Source organism: Balaenoptera physalus, assembly GCF_965194825.1.
Source record: "Balaenoptera physalus genome assembly, chromosome: 18".
In the NCBI taxonomy this organism is placed as follows: Eukaryota; Metazoa; Chordata; class Mammalia; order Artiodactyla; family Balaenopteridae; genus Balaenoptera; species Balaenoptera physalus.
Window position 1 is genome coordinate 74465041 of NC_138899.1, and position 6000 is coordinate 74471040.

The following is a 6000-nucleotide window of genomic DNA, read 5'->3' on the forward strand; positions in this document are numbered from 1 at the left end:
ATAGGAAATTGGAGCTTTTTTTTTTTTTTTTTTTTTTTGCTGAATGTCAGCAATATATCTTTGCCCAGCCCACGGAGAAAAGCATCTCTCTTCAGGAAAGCCTACCTACTGCCATCAAGTTTGCTCTTCAATTCTTAAATTCTGGATTGAAATACATATTTCTTATGGGCTAGAATTAGAGCCAAGACCTACAATTATAAGGCAAAGGAAAATATGAAAACTTGGGTTTAGACTTGGTCAAATGCACAATGGCACCAAGTATTTGGGCTCCCTAATTGTTTAATAAACTTATTCATGTGTTATTTCTGTGGAAAAACTTACAGGAGAAAGAAATGAAAATGCCTGGAAGACACCTTAAGGATCTGGGAGTTGTCTCTGCAAAGACAATCAGGAATCTGGACATCAGCAGACTACTCAGCTTTTTCTTGGTCCTATTCATGCCGCATAAAGTCATCTTCCAGGGCACCAGGATCACTGGCTGGGTTTCCCTGGCACTGGTGTAGGTGTGCGGGCCTTTCTGTCTCTAGACTCCAAGAAAAGCAAATCCTTCACAGAAATGGATTCAACCACCATCTGAGAATAGTGCCCCTCCCACCTCACAGAGGTTCAAGAAATACTTTCTGTTACCACAAAGGTTCTCTCATTTCCCTCCATTTATCTAGGTATCAAGACCTGAGGAAAGAAGGAAACTGGTCCAAGATATTAAATTTATTATAAACAAGAATTTTAAATAAATATGAGGGCAATTTTGAAGACATAATAGAAGAGACTATGAAATTCAGTTTTAGTGGCTCTTTTAAAAGGAGAGAATGATTGCTGAAGAACATGGATTCAGAAGTGTGTGACCCAGTGGACCCAGGGGATCTAAGTTCGTATTCTGATTTTGACACACATCTTAGAAATGGTCACCTCTGTCCCGTATCTTAATGAGAGCTACACGTGCTATTAGGAGAACTGCATGATGTCTGCTTACCTATGCTTATGTAATAACAAGTAAATTTAAAATTATATTCTAGACAAATCCTTTCCCACTTACATATGCAGTGTTTTGGGTTTTTTTTTTTTTTTTTTTTTGCTTTTACAACTTAAAATTTTGACCCTCTTTACGCCAGTACAAACTGCCTCTTCTTGGTAAGAAAAATAAAGTCAGTCAACTCAAGAATCAATCTTTCGTCCTTCAACAAGAGTTTCTGAAAGTGCCTGGAAATTAAAGTTATAGGGTTTTGAACTGCTGAGTTAATGAGCTTCCTGAAAAAAAAGTGTCAAGTTCACCAGTTGCTAAGCCTGCCCCTAAAGTCACTTAAAAATGTATTTAGAAAAAAAAAATGTATTTAGATTCCACGGCAATAAACAGAAAGGAAAAAAAAAATTTTCCCAACATTTGTGGTTTTGAGTGTTTGCCGTGGCATATATTTGCACTGAATATTCATGTTTAACCTTTTCTCTAATTATTTGAATTCAGGTTCTCAAGGTATTATCTATATATCTATATCTATAGATGTGTGTGAGTGAGTGTGTGTGTGTGTGTAAGACAGCATAAGACGTTTTCTATAATTTCTATAATTAGAAAAGTTGTTAGCTGTCTGAAATCATGGTAAGCCAATGGATGCATTTTGAACACTGTCTATCCACTACTAGTTCTTGATTTACCTCTTTGGACCTTTTGAGTCTGAAACCTTTTATAGTTGACCTCCAAGCAGCAATTCTGATCCATTTCTTGATGATGTTGCAGTTACTGGCGTAGCATCTAAATTAGGAAATTAAAATAATGCTGTTAAGAGGTTGTTTTGTTTAGAGTGACAGTTTCCAATTTTATTGCATTTTTATTATTTAAAGTTTATCAGCAGTAGATATAATTACTTCCATCTAATATATAAACATGAAGTTTGTACGACCACCTGGTATATTCGCTTGTGTCCAAAGGTTACACTGCAATTCTGTAACTCTTTAAAGACTTTGGCAAAGTGCCTTCCCTCTTGATTTTAAATCATTATTTTGTAAGGAAAATTTAATTAGAAAAAAGATATTTCTTTTCTAAGTGCAGGCCAGTCTATTGAGCCAATAAAGAATTTGTTTGAAAATAATTCCCAGCTTCTAGGACTACTAAGAGAATAAATTTTTTTTCCTTTAATTAGTATTTTAGAATTTTTTTTAACGAATGCCAAATGCAATGTGAGCTCAAGTTTTTTAGTTCAGTTCTAAACTTAGAACCCGTGATTTTCAAGTGGGTTCTAAATTTGGCAAAAATGCCTTCTCTCTGCCATAGTAGCTGGTGTTTTCCCATTCTTAAGGGTTCATACATCTTATTTTCTAAGCAAGCAGTCCTGTTTTTCTTCATTTTTTAATAATTTTTTCCATTTCCTCTTTGTGGAATACCAAATGTGATACAACCTTTTTTAGACCATAAAATAAAATAGATATGGCAGCTTTTGCAAAGAAAATGGGGGTGGGAGGGAATGGTAAGAAGGAAAAAAAGTCATTTAGCTTCTTTCTTACAATGAAAAGATCAGTACCTTATGTCTTAGATATTGAGTTACACAAAGTTTATATATAGGTTGTTAGAAATCACCAAGTCAGAATTCAATTTGAATACTTATTTTTTCTGCAAATTTCTGCATAAATGCACATGAATCCCGGCCCCTCCCTGAGAAAAATGTGGGGGAAAGAGCATCCCTTTTGGTCGTCATCTCCAGAAGTGTGTCCAACAAAGCCATCTCTTGTGGTCTGCTCTTTGCTGAATGTTTAATCCCACCCCTTGCAGGCAAAGACACAGAGGTAAAATGCTAAACTCAAAACTCAACTGAGTGCAGAACTCAGGCCTGGTGAGCCGGGGACACGGGCCTCTTCGGGGTAGAGGTTAGTAGTGGACAGATGTTCTACATAGTTGAAAACAGCCACTTCCTAATCCTGCAGGGTGTCAGAGGGAAGGATACCGAGATCTCTCCCCAAAACAGGCACCCACACGTCTCTCACTCATCTGCATTTCTGTCCTTCAGCCCCGCACTCATACCTTTCTCTGTCCTATTCCTCGTATCCCTTTTTTCCCCTTAGAACCATCTTTTCATTAACATAAATGACCCAGAGGAAAGAAGACCAGCATTTCAAAAGGTGAAATGTTTGTGTCCCTTTTTTCCCTCCTGAGACAAACTTTTGGAAATTTGATCCCTCGGCTGCACACCTCTGCCGAAGTATTTCTCTCTCTGTTCGAGCATTTTCCTTTTCTCCCCACGACGATGCTGTTTGAGCACTTGTACGGGTCACCCCAGCCCGGAAGGACCAGGCGCAAGCTTGGTCTCTCACAGCGAGCACTGCCCAGGCTCTTCCCTACACATCTTGGCAAATCGGCATCCCGCCTGCTTGCTCGGGTCTCTCTGGTCCTCACTCTATTCTCCGCTCAGAAGGAAGAACCATCAGGCCCCCTCTAGCAGGTGGCAGCCGCCAACAGCAAGCCAGCGGCCTTGACGGTCTAGTCCAACAGGTTCCCCTGCTTTATTTTCTCTTGCTTCTGCAGTGCCAAGAGGGGAGGACTGGAATACTTCAGATATTTCCCGCTCCCAGTCTTCCTGGGTACTAAGCATTCTGACCACCAGGCTCCCGGCAGAGGCAGCAGTTGGATTTTCTGGGATGTTCGGCCCTCCCATCCTCCATACCACTTCCACTGGCAGCTGTCTCCCCTCCCCACCCTGCAAGTGTTGGTAGAATTCCACTGACCTCAACATTCCTAGAGGGGCTGGGATTGGCATGGACATCCAACCTTGAAGGGAATGCAACAGAGCGAACCATCTTGGGCACTGCCCCTGTGGGCAGTGTGTATCATCCCCGAGTTCAGAGAATAGGTGGTCTGAGTAAGCAAGTCAGATGGGTTTAGCTCAGCAGATCAGCCAGGCCAGTCTCCTGCCTCTGACAGTGGCACAAAGGGCTATTTTGTGAGAAAACATTGTTGCTCTCTACCACGTCAACCTCAAACGTTGAGGGTTACTGCACACGCCATTCTGGTTTTCCTTAACAGTATGTTTATCTGGCACTGTCTCCAATTTCTCTATTTTGGGCCTCAATCATCCGTCACAGTGTTTTTGTATTAAATAATCTAAAGGAAAGAGCATTAGTTAGGCTCAGAGTCAGGAGTCGTGGGTTCTTTCTGTAGCTCTGTCATATGGTAAGGTATGACTTTGGGCATTTACTTTCTCTGGGCCTTCATTTAAAACATTGGGGTCTGGATTTCATTACAACCGTGTTCTAAAACTCCATGAGTCTTCTTTAAACTACTACTGAATAGTATAGTAAATAGAAAATAGTATTTAAAATAATATCATATGACACAACTAAGGAGCCCACGAGCCGCAACTAAGGAGCCTACCTGCCACAACTAAGACCCAGCACAACCAAGTAAATAATAAATAAATAAATAGTAAAATAAAATAATATCATATGATACTGTTTCCCCCACAATTGCCCCTGCATTACTTTGGTTCAACTTTAAGGAAATACCTCTATTTCTAGTCTTGTAGGTTTACCCTACTGATTACAGATCTATTGTCTTTTTTTTCTTTAATCTTTCTTTCTTTCTTTGGCTGCATCAGGTCTTTGTTTCGGCTCTCTAGTTGTGGCATGCTTAGTTGCCCCGAGGCATGTGGGATCTTAATTCCCCGACCAGGGATCAAACCTGAGTCCCCTGCGTTGGAAGGCGGATTCTTAACCACTGGACCACCAGGGAAGTCCCTTTTTTTTCTCTTTATAAATCTACTTTTATAAACTTTCCAACAAGGTCTCAAGATGCTCTTATTTTTGTTACCTATCTCTAAGAGAGATTATTTTTGTTACCTATCTCTAAGAGAGACCTCAGCCCTGAAGGAAGTAATCCGAACTCAAGGCAGGATAATGGTGTTTACTGTTTACCCCACAGTCTGGTGGCCTTGTGACAGCAGCAGCACACTGAGTTTGTGTCTTTGGGGGGCTGCCCACAATCCCTCCCAAGATGCCTTTCCTGTGTTATAAATAGGAATTCAGAGTCCATCATCTTATAAACATTTGAAACTTTCCCCCCAATATTTTACTCTTTGCCGCATGAGTACATATCTCCCACTCCTTGCACATTCACAGAGCTTTGTGAGATCTTTTGGTTGTTCATCCCCTTGGATCTTTATCACCTGGAAGAGGAATCATCTACAGAATTGAAAGTTGTACCATATATTTCCACTTCCATGTTATTTAAGAATTTTTTTTATATCTATTTAGTTGGTTGCACCAGGTCTTAGTTGCAGCTCGCCAGCTCCTTAGCTGTGGCATGCCTGTGGGATCTAGTTCCCTGACCAGGGATCGAACCCAGGCCCCCTGCATTGGGAGCACAGAGTCCTACCCACTGCACCACCAGGAAAGTCCCCATGTTATTTTCCCAAATGTTGAAAAAAAACAAACTCTCATACTCATCCTGCTCCCTGGGAGAGGGTAGCGGTTGGTGGGGGACGGTGAGTGAGGAATGAGACGCAGATCCTACCTGAAGGACGGGAAAACTTAGCATTTTGTGTGTGTATGTGTGACTCAAAATTTTTATAGATTATACTCCATTTATAGTTATTATAAAATATTGGCTATATTCCGCGTGCTCTACAATATATCCTGGTGGCTTATTTATTTTATACAGAGTAGTTTGTACCATTAGCATTTTGTTTTAACGTGAATTTTAGTGGCAGGTTATACAGGAGTTGGTAGCAAAGTCATAATTAGACTCACATCTCTTCATTACTTTCCCCACTCCATCACATTTAAGCATTTACTCATGGATTGAGTGGCTCCTATAGGCCAAGCACTAGGCTAGATGCCAAGAAAAATGGTGACTAAAGCTCACCCTGCCCTTGAGGGATTTGCAGACTAGACGGCTACACACATGGGCAGCTGCAGGCCTGGGTGAGGATGCCAGGGTAGGAGTGGGCCCAGAGTGGGGCGGTCAGGGGAGGCTTCTCAGAGCGGAGATGTTTAAGCTGGAAGGCAGGAGGTGCGTCA

The 6000-nt window shown here is 41.1% G+C and overlaps 1 long non-coding RNA gene across 1 annotated transcript in view; it reads left to right on the plus strand.

Annotated features, from left to right (window-relative positions):
- The window catches only part of LOC309647893, an 89705-nt gene extending 84285 nt beyond the window's left edge, over positions 1 to 5420 (plus strand). Inside the window, exon 3 of the long non-coding RNA XR_014256372.1 lies at positions 324 to 5420. This is a non-coding gene — a long non-coding RNA (uncharacterized lncRNA). The remainder of the gene's footprint in view (positions 1 to 323) is intronic.
- Positions 5421 to 6000: the final 580 nt, after the last annotated feature.